The 15096-nt window shown below is 48.0% G+C and overlaps 1 long non-coding RNA gene across 1 annotated transcript in view; it reads left to right on the forward strand.

Annotated features, from left to right (window-relative positions):
* LOC142047607 (uncharacterized) overlaps positions 1–12779 on the forward strand; it is a 114542-nt gene extending 101763 nt beyond the window's left edge. Inside the window, exon 2 of the long non-coding RNA XR_012656886.1 lies at positions 12649–12779. This is a non-coding gene — a long non-coding RNA (uncharacterized LOC142047607). The remainder of the gene's footprint in view (positions 1–12648) is intronic.
* The last annotated feature ends 2317 nt before the right edge of the window (positions 12780–15096 follow it).

Here is a 15096-nt window from a genome sequence, read left to right on the forward strand (position 1 = left end):
TCCTGTTTGCAGTCCTCTGTGATGTGAAAATTGGAGAGGGGAGGCAGAAGCCCCACTTCCCTCCCAAAATGTCCAGGGTGGAAGCCAGAAAAACAGGGTGGGGTGGCAAGTGGTGGCCAGACTCTCATTGCCAGGGTTTAGTCTAGCTCAGGGTCCAGCTCAACTTCCTCCCCACACCACTGGTCCCCAGTCCCCTTCCACTACCAGGTGAACCTGAGCACTAAGGCAGGAATGGGGTGAGGAAGCAAGTCAAGCTGAACAAGGCAGGCAAAAGCGAGTCTTGTCTTCATGGGCCGCTCACAATGATGTCCTTTCTGTGTGCAACTGCTGCAAAAACATCCCAGATGGAGAAGCAGCAGGCCAAAATGCTACTACACAGCTGCTAAAGTAGCTCAATTGGGAGAGCATTAGACTGAAGGTCCCTGGTTCAATCCCAGGCTTTGGGAGGCCCTTTGATCCCTCTTCGTACAGGGCAGTCTTGTTTTCTGGGAGGGCAGCAGCACCTTTACCTGAGGCAAGTACCTGATTTTGAGCTCCCCAGCAGGACAACAGAGAGCATGGACTTCTTCCCCTAGCTGGCCCACCTGACCTATAAGGATGAGAGATGGGAGCTGTCTTTCCCACATGACTTATTTGTCGACCCAAATGGCGGGAACAGAGTGAGGCAAGATGGCCCTCAGAGATGGGGGCCGGGAGGTGGGAAGAAAGTTCCTCTGCAAAGCTGAGTGACGACAGTACTGGGGAAGGGGCATCTGACATGTGGAATGTGGCAGGGATTCAGAGGCCCAAGAGGAGGCACTTGATGTTAAGGCGTGAAAGGAAAGATCTATGGTAGGAACTGGCTCCCTTCCTCTGGACCACACGGTGTTTGGTGTTGGGGCTGATTTTAATTGTGTCAGCCAGCCTGAGAACCACTGGTCCCGTTTTCTCAACCATGAGAGGAAACGTTTTTACAATGAGTACTACCTGGTGCAGGTCTGTAGCGAGGTCGGCTTAGAGGAGGTGTTTCTCTGTAATGGAACCAGTGGAGGGCTGGCGGTAGCGTCCTGTTCCTCTGACCCAAGCTCACACCAGCCGCAGAGGGGGGACACCTTTCTGCGGGGACAGGCCAGAGTCGGATTGACTGGATTTACGTGAAGGAGAGCACGTCGACAGCCCAGTGCAGGGTAGTGCCAATGGACTGTTCGGATCACACAGCTCTCACTGTGTGCTCAATGTGGGCAATTCCCTGACCCAGGCCAGAGGATATTGGAAGCTGAACATCCAGATCTTGCAAAATAAAGGAGCAGGGAGGTGAGGCCTGGCAGTGTTGGCAGAATGGGAAAGCATCAGAGGGTCCTATAGCAACCAGGGGGATTGGTGGGAGTCGGTGAGGGAGGAGTTGGCAGCTTTGTTCCGGTGGTCGGGCAAACACTGCAACATTAGAGAAACCAATGGTGCCACGTCCTACAGCATCACCTGTGGGATTTCACAAGAGCATCCAGGCTGGGGAGCTAGTCAGCATGTGACTGTACAACCGGATCAAACGACAGCTGGCTGAGTTCCAGGAGATGAGGCTCCAGCTGGCCAATATGAGCGGGAGCATTGAGTGAAGAGAGGGGGAGGCCTCCCCTGACATTTTTGCAGCCTGCGGGGAACAAAGACAAAGTAGGGGGATGTGGGGGCTCAGGGCAGGCCCCCTGGATACGGTAGATCAGGATTATAGTTGATGGAGGAGGAAAGAGAGTCCTGCAAGAGGAAGGCGCTGGTGGCAAGTACATGAGGCTTTTAACTGGGGTATCCAGTGTTTGAGCAGCTGACTTTTAAGTTGCTATGCATGCCAGTCACCAAACGCATCCTGGGCGTGTCCAGAGCCACACATGGAATCCCAGAAGCCGTAACAATTTCCTGGAAAGGCCCCTTTCTCCTGTTGAGTTCTTAGGAAGCAGGATAGAAGCCGACATCTGTAGGAGCAGTCCCAGAAAACATAGTCTCTGGTTGGCAGGAAGCGCTGTGGGGCCAGGTGCTGAGAAAGCCGAGGGGAGAAGACAGCAGAAGCAGCTGCAGAGAAGCTGTGAGTGCAGAGTGCAAACCTGCCAGCTGAGGGTCACAGGTGTCTAGAGACTGTGACACCATCTGGTCCCATGGCGTAAAGTTCAGCTGTCAGAACACTGAATAGTTCAAGCTGAGCTCAGAGGGACTTTGGGACCTGTTGCTTCATACCTTAGCATAGGTGGAGTTTCAAGGCTTTGTCTTGCTCTTTCAAATGACGTGGGAGCTGGTCTTTTGCCTGCTGGCTGTTGTGACTGCGCACCAGAGGGGACGCCAGATCCAGCAGACTGGCCTTGTCTGGAGCCCTACAGGGAGGGATGGGAGCTGGGTTTACTCTGAGTTCTGCAGCTGGGTTGCAGCCAGGCACAGAAGGCTGCTCTCTTGGTTGACCTACTGGCCCAAAGTCACTTTGGCAGCATTGGTCTTTCCACAGGAATGCTGAGGGCCGGCCTGAGGGAGGGAGACTCAATCCTCCTCCCTCCGTCAGGGCGGAAGAAGCAGCTGTAAGTGTGGGCAGGTTCCTGAGCTGGGCCTTCCAGTGTTTGGGGAGGGTGGAGCTGACTGGGGCTTGGTGTTGCCAAAATGCCTCAGGGAGCTGACGGGAGGAGCAGACTAGGGCTAGGGCTGGGAAGAGAGAGAGAGGCTATGGCTACACTTGAAACTTCAAAGTGCTGCTGCAGCAGCGCTGCCACGGCAGCACTTTGAAATGCGAGTGTGATTGCAGTGCCAGCGCTGGGAGAGAGCTCTCCCAATGCTGCACGTAAACCACCTCCTCATCATCCCAGCGCTGAGGCACTTTTTACACTGATGCTTTACAGCGCTGTATCTTGCAGCACTCAGGGGGGTGTTTTTTTCACACCCCTGAGCGAGAAAGTTGCAGTGCTGTAAGGTGCCAGTGTAGCCAAGGCCAGAGAGAGACCAGCAGGTTTCCTCTATTGTTTCCTGCTCGCTTTTTCTTCTGTAGTTTCTCCTCTGCATAAAGTTACTCACTCCCTTTGTGAGCCTGGCTACCTCAGTTGGCAGAGTGTTAGACTTTCAATTGGAGGGTCCTGAGTTCAAGTATGTTGTCAGGCACTCAACTATTCCCCAGGATCTTAAAAAGCTCTGTCTTTGGAATCCTTCTTGATGTTACTTTTTCTCCTCAGGATTTTGCTTTTCCTAAGAAGGGCCTTTTGTGTGTGGGATTGAAGAGGCAACTTCCTGACACCACCCTGCCCCCGTCCTTGAAGGCTGGAGGAATAAAGGCCTTTGGGTAGGGTCAGCCCTAGACTAGCTGCCAGCAACTGGCACCCTAGGCGAACCCTGCAGTCGGCAACCCCCACTCCCAAACCCCAAGGGCAGAGCTAGGCTGAGGTATTTTGGTAAACTAGGAAACATTTTGCACCTTTTCTCCTTTTAATGTTTTTAAGCGTTTTTTGTTTGTTTGTTTTTCTGGGGTTTTTTTTTTTTTTTTTGGTTTGTTTTCAAACAGAGGCTTAATTATTCGGTTTGTCCATCCGTCCGTCTCTCCAACCAATGTTGCTTTCTCCATTCGTTGGGTTCTGGCTGCCCCTTACTACAGCCATAACTTTGGTCTTGAACTTTATAGAGTCGTGAGGTACCTTAAGGGTTAAATGCTAAATACCAAACCCAAACAACACTAGTTACTTGTGTCTGGCAAAAAGTGACTGGCAGTTTTGCCACTTTGAATGATTCAAATGGATTTTCAGTGGGATTATAAAAAAACAACAACAAAGCAGAACCAAACCAATTCATCTTAAATCTTCAAAACAAGAGTTTTACAAACCACGGGTGTCAGTTTAGGTCCTTAAAACCTTACATCATCACACACAAAGTCCTCTTTTGCTTAACATCCCCTGCACTGTGATTACTCTTTTTTACACAACTGTACCCCGATTATATGTCCATCTTGTACAACCAGAGACAGCCAGGGGCAGGGAAGTTAAGTTCCAATAGAAACCCCTGACATTCCTTTAGTGATTTTGATTACATTACCCAGTAGTCAAATAATTTTGATGAGATTATCTCTCCGCCTGCTGCCTGCAGCCATCCATTATAGACAATTTCTCTAGGAAAAGGGCCCATTTCCCTTCAGAACAGCTGTAAAGGTTTCTCAGGACAAAACATAGTGGTTGTAGTAGACACTCTACCTGACCCTCTTCTATAATTTAATTACCAAACTTCTATCAAATGTGACTGCACAGAGCTGCACATACAGTTACATTCACTGAAAGTGAGCAACTGTCCCCAGAACTCACTGATGGGAGCTTTAAAGTATCTGCCAGTGGCACAGGTGCTTTTTAAGTACCGAGACGTGCAGTGACACATCTTTCATGGGAACTGGCCGGCGTGTGCATGGCCGGCATGTGCAGAGCAAAGTTTGCCCACGGGTGCTGTGTCAGGCTCTGGCACCACGTGAGACAGTGAACCACTTTCTGGTGGCTGTTTTTTACCCTCGGCAGGTATGGGGACTTCTGGCTACATGATGGCGGCTGCCAGACTCAGTTGGACAGGATTCTTTTCAGATCACCTGAGACTTGTTCCTGGATGAATTAGGGCAACCACAGGACGCCAGCAGAACCAGCTGCAGCTGCAGGAAGGGCACCCTCAGCAGGGGCCGCCGTGTAGCGGGCGAGTGTCACAGGACACACTGTGCCTTCTCAATGTCAGAAAATCCCCTTCAGATTAAACCACTTTGTTTCTCAAAATCAAAACAAGTGGGATGAAAGTTCTTTGCAAAAATATTCTGTTGCAAAACAAAAGCATCTCCTGTTTGTCACAGTGTGTTAAATTGTCTCATCACACACAAAGAGGAGACACTTAGAGCACAAACATGAGATAAAATGCTTCAGTCTGAGCTAAGTAGTTGCTGCTCTTGACAATTTCAAAATAAAAAAATACAAATAAAATAGACTATTTCAGCTATTCTATTATGTCCTAATCTGATTGGAGTAAACGTGATAGGACACTTCATATTATGCATTACTCCTAGTGACACTCTCCAATGGATCCTCATCCTCCACCTACCATGAGGTAGGTAGGAGGGGATCATTATTATCCCTACTTGAAAGAGGGAGAAGCTAAGGCTGAGTGGGGATCACTGCTCGAGCACTATTTCTGCCCCACATTTTTGGGTGGACCTCCCACAGTGGGAGCTGCTGAGCACTCCCCCGCAACACACACACATGCTCCTGGTGTTGAGAGGGGAACAGGTGAAAGGGTAAAAGAAACAAGAGAAGAGGAGAAAGGAGGGAGGGGTGGATGGAGGAAAAGGTGAAACAAAAAGGACAAACCCTAATGTCCCCAGTGATTCTAAGGGACAAAATCCCAAGTGCAGAATTAAATTCTGCCTCCTTAAGCTCCTGTTTTCCATGCCTAGTATTCAACTCTCACCAGATGGATCAGACTGAACAGGTTTCAAACCTCCAGGAGGCTCTTACCTTCTAAACAGGGATGGCTGTTTTCTAGTAAAATCACTAAAAGGGAAGGAGAAAACTCAAAAGAGGTTCCTCCTGGCACTCATGTCCGTGAATCCGAACACTCTCTCAGTCCTCAAAGAGAGACCTGGAGAAGGAGACTTGCTGAAGCAAAGCCACAGGGGTCTCTGAGGTTTCCCTGGCCCCTCGCCACAGTCCTGCCTGGTTGATGTCAGCATCTCTCTGTGAGGTCACCACCTCCCCACCACCTTTGACCAATAGTCTGAGGTCCTGCAAAAGGCCTTTTGTGATGTCACTGCCACACCCCTCCCTTGCTGGGCCAATGTCCTGCCCCTGGCCAGGCACTTTGGAGGTTTGAGCTACTCTCTGTGGATCAACCCCACTCAAGGAGCTTTCGCTCTAGGAAGCAAGCTGGCTAGACAGTTAAAACATGAGACGCTGCTCCCAATGCTACACTCAGTTTTTCAGAAATTAGTCGACTTTATGGCCAGAAGGAGACCATTAGAGCATCTAATCTGACCCCCTGCATATGATAGCCTCCTGTATGACACAATAGCTACTTTTGAAGGCAAACATTCCAGAAAGGCATCTAGTCTTCATTAAATGATACCAAGAGATGGAGAATCCACCACTTTCTCTTAGCAGCTTGTTCCTGCGGTGAATCATCCTCGCTGTTGACTATTTGTGCCTTATTTGTAATATGAATTTGTCTCTTTTCACCTTCCAGCCATTGGGTTTTGTTATGCCTTTCTCTGCTAGATTAAAGAGCCCTTTAATACCCTAACTATTTTCTCTCCATTAAGGCACTTCAACACTTCAATGAAGTCACCTTTCAATCTTCTTTTGATAAGCTAAGCAGGTTGAGCTCTTTCAATAGCTCACTAGAAGGCATTTTTCTCCAGCCTTCAGAACATTTGGTGGCTCTTTGCTGCCCAGCTCCAATTTCACAACATCTTTTTCAAATGAGGACACCAAAACTGGAGGCAGTATTCCAATATCAGTCTCACTGATGCCGTGTCACCTCCTGTGATGTTATTGACATAATCTGTAACTGTATAGATCATCGTTGCAACCACTGTATATATTTACAGCCAATATTGTAGAAAGTAGAGCGAGTCAGGATAGCTGTAAGGTTATAACGTGAGTTTTTAGAAGCGAGATTGTGTGAGGCGAGTGGGAAAGAATTTTGTGTGAGAAGTTGTTGTGACCTTGAGTCGATAATTTGAGGAATGTGACTAGCGTTTAAATAGAAGTGAGAAAAATAAGATGGATGACTTATGTATAAACAAAATGCAGCTGTTGCTTATTATTGTATGTAACAAAGACCCATTATAAATGCTGCTGTAATTGTTTACCTGTAGAGGACCTGCCTAAGGAGGGAGAACACTGTGTCCTAGCGCACTCTCTCCCTATACACAATTGCTTGAGAAATAAAAGTATCTGACTTTGCTGAATCCAACCAAAAAGTGAGAACTAGTTTTTCTCTGACAATCTGGGGGCTCATCTGGGATGGCATCACCTACTGAGACACAGGCAGCTGCTACAGATTGTTCTTCGAACCCCATGGCGCCCAAGAGACTTTGGTAAGAGACTTATACAAAATCTCTAATGAGTATCGGAGGAGGACTGTCCGTGATGGCCGTCTGTCCCTGATTGGGCTCACGCATCTTAACTGTGCAGCAAGATCAGATGCAGAGCAGTGCTTGGGAACTGTTCTGCCGCCCCCAATAAGGTTAGTTTATGCGGTGCTGGGGAACTGTTAGTTTGGCTGCCCCCAATAAAGTTAATGCATAAGAGAAATGCATTAGGTATGCACCAGTGCTGAGGGTTTTTACCGCCTCAAGAGGGGTTGTTACCATCTCATAAGGGAAAGTGTATTGAGTCCAGACATAAGGTCCAGATGCATCATGGTATTTAGAAACAGAGGCCTTGGTGTGTGTGTGTGTGTGTCTTTGTACACAGTATGAACGAGAGATGCCGGAAAAACGCTCAGAGTATTCTGCAAAGCAATAGCTCGTGCAAAAATATTCTAAAGCAGCCCAGTAACTGCACCTAGAGAATCTCTGGAAAAGAATTAACCCATGGTGGGTCTGACTCAGCCCGGCATCGTCAGCGAGAAGCTTACCTGGGTTCTAGGAGTGTGTGACCCATCTTCCTTCCCACCTTTTCTTTCCGTGTGCCTCTCCTGTGAGAGTGCCCATGTAGCAGTGTAAGAAATCCTTTCTTAGGAACAAATTTATTAGCCTCTAGCAAACGGGTGTTTTCCCTTTACCTTTTGGGATTAAAAAAATGGGTGGACAGTCACCCCCAAGGTTGCAGAATTCCCAGCATATTACATTATGTATATTATGGTCCTAAAACCTGCAAATATTTAAAAAAATTAAAATCTTTTACACGTGTAAGGAAATGACCACAAGATGTAGCAAGGACATAAGGAAAGTAACACAACCCCGTTCTCAGGGTAATTCATTATTTTTTGTCAAGGTCCAAAGTTGGTCAGGGTCTAGTCAAGGTCCAGACTCCAGTGTAAATAATTATAAATAACAACGATAATAAGTAAATAAAAGATGTTGGGGTCCATTCAAGAGCGATTTGGGCCACCATCTGCCTATTGATTTACCCTGCATTGACTCTGAAAGGTGATTTATCTCCACTCTCTTGGATTTGAAGAGCTGGTTAGTTTTACCCTTGGTATCCCACCAGGCTGAACACATTATCGATGGTGACACTAGGATTGAAGGATTCTATTGTATTATAAAAAACTGTAAATAAAGATTGTGGTCTGAACATGAATGTTCTGTAATGAGGCTGGTTCCCCCAGTTCAGTTCCGAATGCTCTGCTAGAAATGCCCCTGGGACCCTGGCACTCCCCAGCAGGAGTGAAAGGGAAACCCCCAGCTCTGCACGTAGCTCCAGGCTGATTCATCAGGGTGGGGGAATGACTTCTTTTGCTGCTGAGCAGGGAGCCAGGGCAGTTCTCTGGGAATCAGGTGCCCAGCCTGACCCAGCTGCTTCATTGCCCTCTGGGGCCCTGCAGGCTTAGATTGTCCCTGAAGGCCAGGCAAGCCTGCTCAGGGAGCTTTTCCAGTGTCGCTGGAGGGCAGGAATATCCCACCGTGAGGGCCTAAGTTCAGCCATCAGGAAAGGCAGCAGCTTTGCTGCAGATCCTTCTAGACAGAGCTCCAAGGCCGTGGTTCGCAGTCCAGGGGTCCGGAGCCCCCTGGGGGGCAGCAAGCTGGTTTGGCTGGAGAGAAATACCAGAAAGCAGGGCTGGGCTGGGGCTCAGGTCAGAAATCTGATTCCTTCCACCTGGGACTGAAGCCAAAGCAACTTAACTTCATGGGAGCCCTGTGTTGCAGGGCCCTGAGCAATTGCTCTGCTGGCTTCCCCCTAATGACAGCTTGGCTTTTAGTCTACTGCCACATGGACCACGAAGGGTGTAAGGGTCTCCAAGCCTGGACTCCAGTCTGAGCCCAAATGTCTACACTGCAGTTTTTAGCCTCACTACCTAAGCCCCAGGAGCTCAATCAGATATCAGGCCAGCCCCCGGGCCACAGGGATTTTATATCACAGTATAGATGCCATCTCAGGTATGTCTACATTGCAATGTAAGCGCAGAGTTAGTAGAAGTCATGTCAGCAGCACCAACACATAAATATAAACACAATGAAAAGACCCACCCTCAAATAAGCTGGGCAGTGTCCTTCTCCCTACGGTTCGTAAGTCCAGCAACCAAAAGACCTTTACATGAGCCATCCCCTCTCTGCACCCCACTCACAGCTATTGTCCTTCAGTGCAAGCCCAGAGGTGCCTCTGTAGAGTTCACCTCCCATCCTGAGTGGAAAGGGGTGGGAAATAAGAAGGCACCGTACTCACTATGTTGTCTAGGGACTCACTCATCGCTCTACAGCCACCCTGTCCTAACAGTTGGTCTAACCCCTAAATTTAGTATTAGAACCAGGCCCTGGCCTACATGCCTTTGGGAACCATGTTCCCTGCCTAGCAAGTGCTATTGAATTGAGGGTGAGTCCCTCAATCGGGGTCTGCCAAGCACAGTTCTGCTGCCCTCGATTCACACAACAAGGATAACAACCCTTTTTTCTCCTGCCCCAATAACATGGAGACTGGGAACTCAACACCAGCCAAAAGTGATCATTTCAACAAGCAACCCAACATATTTCCAACATACTGTAAAATCCACATGCAGACTCATACATGAAACCTTGCAAGAAAATCTTCCTGAGCGGGTCTGAAGCACCTGCTGCTGGAGGAAAGAGGGAGCCCTGGGATGAGGGCACTGGGAATAGGAGGAGGCTGTGGGTTGGAACAGAGAAGAAGGATGAGGAGGAGTAGGACTGCTGGTTGGGAGTGAGGAGCAGTGAGCATAGGAGGGGCTGTGGGTTGGGACTAAGAGGCACTGGGACTAGAGGGGACATGGGTTCGGGCTGAAGGGCATTGTCAGTTGGAGATCCAGCAGGACAGGGGAAGGCAGCAGGTGATTCTAATTCCTTAGGGATATTCTGCGTGTTTGTGTGTGTGTGCAGGGGAGGAACAAGTTATACGCCCAGAGGCTTTTATTCCTCCAGCCTGCAAGGACATAGGGGATGTCAGGAAATTGCCTGTTCAGCCCCCCCACACACAAAGGCCCTTCTTAGGAAAGGCAAAAATCCTGAAGAGAAAAAAGTAACACCAGAGAGGACTCCAGAAAGACAGATCTTTAAGGCCTTGGTAAGTCATTTATCAACCTGACCAGGGACTTGAATTGCGGACTCTCAGATTAAGAGCCTGATGCTCTGCCAACTGAGCTAGTCTGGCTCACAAAGGAAGCAAGCAAGTTGGTGCAAAGGTGAAGCTAGTCAAAAAAAAAGAGAGCAGGAAACAATAGGGGAAACTGCTGCTCTCTCTCTCTTCCCAGCCCTGGCCTGGTATTAGTGCTGGTTAAAAAGAGGGGAAAATATCGGCATCTACCAGCCTTTTATACCTGTACAAGAATCAGGCATAATACAGATGTGCCCATCTGCAAGTGCCAAATGGTTGAATTGGCTAATGCACGAACCAACGACTCCCTCCAGCAATTGCGTTACTCTCTCGCATGGCGCCTCCAGTTGGGAAAGTTGTCCCAAAAGAAACGGCACTTGCATATCAAAATACATCAGTATAACGCCGTACCCAGGAGCAAGGACGGTCCTGACGCCCCAGAACATTCTCACTTGAGTCAACGAGGATGTAGGAAAGTGAGACTTCTGGTCACGACATCAATGTCACAGGACCATCATTTCTCTCACTCCTCTCTCGAACACATCTATAACCCAGGTGACATGACATGACCTCGTCAGCGCATCTGAACTACCAGAGTAAGGCAGAGCTGTTGGGCTCCGTCAGACTACAGAGTGGAATCTCGCTGGCAGGTTGAGGGGGTTTCCATGGTTCGTGACCGATCGAAGAAGGATTTGTCCCATGGTCTTCTGGCACGTGGTAGATTTTGTCGGGCGCTGGCAGAATGCAGGGTGATCGGCTGCCTACGTCACTCTCGACACTCAGATCAGTGGTGGACACTTTCTTGATGCATGACAGACGACTTAGGATCGTTGGAGGTGGCGCATGCTGGGCTACTCGTTGCGCCATCTATGCGCATGGTCTCGGGGGGCGGAGTCCATAGGAAGAAACCTATGCCAACCAGAAACTTTTGAGTGCATAAACTAGGACCAACTCCAGTGGCAACTGTGTGAATTTTAGAGTTTGTGCTTGTCTGCTTGTCTTGCAGACTGATACCATCAAATACTGCAGTTTTCTCGCAAATGGGATATCATTGCAGCAGATATTCCAACTACGTCAAGAAGATTGCCACTGCTCGACCTCATTGGAGGCTGAGGAAAAGTGTTCAAGCATCCCCCACTTGTTGAATCAAGGGAAGATTTGTTACCCCTTACACATCAAGCTGGGTCTGTGACTGAGAACTTTGTCAAGCCATTTGACAAACACACAGCAGCTTTCACGTACTCCGAGGAACAATGTTCGCAAGGTTATAAGCTGAAGATAAGAGGTGTCTTGTTGGTAGCTCAAATGTCGTGACTTCTTCGGACTGAATCGCATTAATTGGACCATCGCCACTGTGTGGAACGAAAGTAGGCATTGAAGCCTTCCAGTAGTGACAATAAATTTCTCGGAAACAACAAGCAGACAACTACAGGTTTTTGTGGAAAACTCTTCAGGCATACAGAAAGCTTGGTTGCACAATGGTAAAGATACATTTTTGCATCACTGCTCCAGATTTTTTCCACCAAACTGTGGAGCAAGTGAAGCGATCGAGCCAGGCGACGATTTCGACCTGGCACTTGACAAATGGAGAAACGCTATCGGACAATATGGAGCTCATCATGGGCTGGGGATGCAGACTATGGCTGGACAGGACAAGAATGTCTATTAATGATACAAGGAAGATAGCAGAAGCGGCCGACGTAACACTAATAGGACTAAAACATGTACAAATAGTTTTTTGCCTCTTTGTTTCATAAATAAATTTGTTTAATATGACCTTTTGCTGATTTGTTTCACGTGTTACATAAACAGGACAGGTGAAATTATCTGTAACAGCAACCAGAAACACACTAAAGACTGAAGTGTGTAATGTGATTAAATCATTCTACACAATATACAAGACTAGAAATGTAAACTTAAATATCGTAGACAGTAGCCAATCGGTGTTTTTAATGTGCATCTTTGGAATCAGCACATCAGAATAAGATAAGTAAAGTGCACACTTATCTCTCGAAGCAGAGACTGTTCTCAAAAATTGTGGCAATGAATTTGGTCGCTTCACCTGAGCTTGGGTCTTGGTTATGCCTTTCTGCGCAGATTAAACGCCTCCTACACCAGCTCTTTTCTCTCCATTAAGGCCATCAACTTCATTGAAGTCACCTTCATCTCTTTTATAGCTAAACAGGTTGAGCTTTTCCTGCTCACTAGAGGGCATTTTTCTCCACCCTCGCAACTCTGTGGCTCTTGGTCATCAGGATTCCTGGAACTGCGCAGCTCGGATGTGGTTCTTGTCTCTGCACAGCAGCTCTGAAGAGGATCTGCAAATGACTATTCATACTGCATACCTTGTTAATTGATGAAAACGATAAACTAGACCTTAGCAGGGACTGGACTGATTTCAGCTGATGGACAGCTTTGCTAGGTTTTTATGCATTTGGACAGGAAAATGTTGAGTGTTTACATTCATATCAAGCACCTCCGTATAGTGGAGCTCCTGAACATAATGGAGAATGGAAATGATAATATTTTCCTTTTTTTAAAAAAAAGAAAGAAGGTTATAAGAGAACACAGAGGTTTGAACTAAGAACTACTTGATCAGTAATCAAGCACTCTACCACTGATCTATACTTCCACAACAATAGGAGTAGGGAATCATGATCTCCAGGACTTTGAAAGACAGACCCTGCTTCATGGAGCGCCTTTGCCATTCCCAGACCACAGGTGGTTTTAAAAATGGAGTTTGATTAAACTTCTTAAATGTGGTAGCAGCAGAGAATCCTGTGGCACCTTATAGACTAACAGACGTTTTGGAGCGTGAGCTTTCGTGGGTGAATACCCACTTCGTGGTAAACACCACAGCTTTCACACCCATGGATATAGCTTCTCCCACTGACATAGCTGCCACCTCTTGGGAAGTGGATTAACTACACTGACAGGAAATCTCTCTCCCATCAGATTGGAGCAGTGGTTCTCAAACTGTGAATCAAGACCCCCAAGTGGGTCATAGCCCTGTTTTAATGGGATTGCCAGGGCTGGCATTAGACTTGTTGGTGCCTGGGGCTGAAGCCAAAAGTCTGAGCCCCACCACCCAGGGCTGAATCCCTCAAGCTCTGGTTTTACCCTCCTCCAACTGGAGCAGGGCTCAGACTTTGTGTCCTCTGCCTCTGCCCAGTGTGGAGAAGCTTGGTTGCTCTTTCCAGGACCATGTAGTAAGTGTTCTTTTGGCAGAAGGGGGTTGTAGTGAAAGGAAGTTTGAGAAACCCTGGCATAGAGCCTCTGAATATGTCTAGACTTGGCTCTCTGGGTGATCAAACACTGAAAGTACAGCCATGAAGAAACCACACACTAGCATTGCCTAGTGGGCAAGAATCAAAGCTCCACAGAAAGACACCTATTGCTTTCTAGCCCATCTCCCTAAGCACACAACCACTTAACAAAGGGACTTTTCTATACTATGGTTCTGTTCTCACTGAAGGGTCATTTCCAATTGCTTAGATCAGCATTAGGGAAAATGGTGCCCTGGGCAAAGCTTGTAATTTGGCACTTCCCCATTGCCCCTGGATGATCCCAACTCCCCCTTTACTGCTAGCTCCTGCACTTCCAAGCCTTGCACCTCCTTCACCCCTATCTCCTGTGCCACCAGCCATTGCCCCTCTCCTGCAGCCCCTTCACATGGTTCCAGTGCTGGGGGCCCCGCACTGGTTCTCCCTTTCCCTGGACTTTGGCATCACTAGGCCCTGATTAGCAAGTAGGGTTTAGTGGCCCCCAAAATATGGGGCATGACTCCTAGGGGGACACAGAGGAACATTCATGAGGGCACCTCAGGGGCTGAGCCAGCCTCCATGGAGGTAGCACCACTGAGCCCACTCTGTCCCAGCTCTTCCCCATCCCTACCCTCAGCCTGGGCCTCTGGCTCCCAGCTCCACCTTAACCCCCTTACCCCTGTCTGCACTCCTCTCCCCAGCAAGCAACAGACCCACTCCCAGCCTCGGTTCTTGACTGCGGCTTCCGAGGGTCCACAACCATGGATAAGAGGGCACAGTGTGAAATGTTTGGGGACCACTGTTTTAGGATGTTCTCAATCACTTCTATGAAGTCCAATAAAAACTATTCCTCACCCACCTACTCCTCCATCAGGATGGACTAGGTATGTTCTGCTGCCCTTCACTCATGCAGGAAGGATAATAACATTTCATTCCATTCAATCCTAAAGTGATTTGTAACCTGCCACCAGCCAAACTGGTCATTTTGGGAAAGCGGCCCCATCGTGCTGCATACCTAGGCAGAGTAGGGGTGTCTATGCAAACACGATTTGTTCCTGAAGTCTTTCCCCCAGCTCCTCACTAGATGTGAGGGGGGAGCTCATTCAGCCCCTCCTTCCGCTTTGTATTTAAAAACTCCTTATTGTCCCTATCTCTGCTGGCCTTAGATTTTTCCTTCTATCTCTTTCTTGACAGCTCAAATGAGATGGCCAAGTGGTTAAAGTGATGGATTGCTAATCCATTGTTTTTTGTACGCATGGGTTTGAATCCTGTCCTTATCGGATGCATTTAGTCTTCACTCCGCCTTTATAGACAACCATCTCCCCCTTTGGTACAATGACAGATCAAACAATGTTGCTTCTTGCAAACAAAATCCTTCTCAGAAACTCAGACCCCCCTTGCTTTAAATTAAATGTCTAAATCCCAGATTTCTAAAAAAAAAAAAGAAAAATTCTCACAGTCTGTTGTCCTTAGCCTTTTAAGCTCAAAAGCTAACAAACCATCCACCCATGGCCAAACACCGCTGGGACCTGCCAGATTATAAAATACCTCAACACAAGCAAGCCAGAAACATGCACAGAGGCTCGTGCTCCCGGCAACGTCGACAC

Source organism: Chelonoidis abingdonii, chromosome 1 (assembly GCF_003597395.2).
Source record: "Chelonoidis abingdonii isolate Lonesome George chromosome 1, CheloAbing_2.0, whole genome shotgun sequence".
Classification (NCBI taxonomy): domain Eukaryota; kingdom Metazoa; phylum Chordata; order Testudines; family Testudinidae; genus Chelonoidis; species Chelonoidis abingdonii.